Below are 422 nucleotides of genomic sequence, written 5' to 3'. Positions count from 1 at the left end.
TTTTCCACAAAACTGTGTTAACTGAGGGCTTCCCTGGTGGCGCAGTGGTTGAGAGTCGGCCTGCCGATGCAGGGGACACGGGTTCGTGCCCCGGTCCGGGAAGATCCCACATGCCGCGGAGCGGCTGGGCCCGTGAGCCATGGCCGCTGAGCCTGCGCGTCCGGAGCCTGTGCTCCGCAACGGGAGAGGCCACAACAGTGAGAGGCCCGCGTACGGCAAAAAAAAAACAAAAACAAAAAAACAGAAAAAAACTGTGTTAACTGAAACTAATGTTGATATATAACTTGGCTTAAAGTTCATAAACTGATACAATATTATGATGTTATGTTGGGGAGGCATTTAATTAAACATTTATTAGCTTTGATTTTATAGTTTTCTTTTTGAATTTTGGAGCCAGCCAGTTCTTCCCTAATGAGCCCTGG

The sequence above is a fragment of the Delphinapterus leucas genome, chromosome 3 (genome assembly GCF_059928025.1).
Source record: "Delphinapterus leucas isolate spDelLeu-1000000601 "Yukka" chromosome 3, BTC_Dleu_Yukka2, whole genome shotgun sequence".
NCBI lineage: Eukaryota > Metazoa > Chordata > Mammalia > Artiodactyla > Monodontidae > Delphinapterus > Delphinapterus leucas.
This window is presented reverse-complemented; position numbering follows the sequence as displayed.